Consider the following 780-nt stretch of genomic DNA (forward strand, 5'->3'; position numbering starts at 1 on the left):
GGGCAGGTGAGCTCCATGCTTTTCTTCCAGAACAAACTTTAAACTTTCAGAAACAGCTGATTTAATAACAAAAATACAAACAGCACACATACAAGCCTGCTGTTTCTTTCAGCTTGGAGCTCTTGGGACTTGAGGAGGAGGATGAGTGGAGAGACGATGCTCAGCTGCTCAGTTTGGACGTAAGATATTTAAATTTTACAGAATGATGCCCAGAGTTTTATTCCATCCTGGCCTTAAACACAGGGGCGGAGCCAGAGGGGTGGCCAGGGTGGCACTGGGCCACCTCTTGCACCTGATTGGCCACCCCCAAATGACTGACAAGCAGGGTGGGGTTTGCATGTGACATTTCAAAGATGGGCATGCAATGAGAAACACTTTTTGCTTGTTGTCATGGGGATTCCTCTTGGCTACCACCACACCAAGTTTCAGCTCATTTCTAAAAATGGCCGAGTTGTAGCCATTTGAAATTAGCTCTGACAGCCATCTTGGATTTTGTTTTTGAAAAACAGATTTTGTAAAATATTGTTACTTGGCTACTACTATGCTAATTTTCACTTGTGTGTGTTTTTAAAAATGGCTAAATTATTACCCTTTGTGAAATTAGCATTATCTTAGTTGGGACTAACAATCCATATGTTTTTCTTAAAACAGATAAATTAGAGCCATTTAAAGTTGTGGAGGCCATCATGAATTTTGAAATCCAAAATAGTTTTCAATGGTGGGCACAGTTCCCCTAAAGCACTAATAGGGGAACTAATTCCCTGATTAGTGCTTTAGGGG

This window comes from Austrofundulus limnaeus, unplaced genomic scaffold (genome assembly GCF_001266775.1).
Source record: "Austrofundulus limnaeus strain Quisiro unplaced genomic scaffold, Austrofundulus_limnaeus-1.0 Scaffold3057, whole genome shotgun sequence".
Classification (NCBI taxonomy): Eukaryota; Metazoa; Chordata; class Actinopteri; order Cyprinodontiformes; family Rivulidae; genus Austrofundulus; species Austrofundulus limnaeus.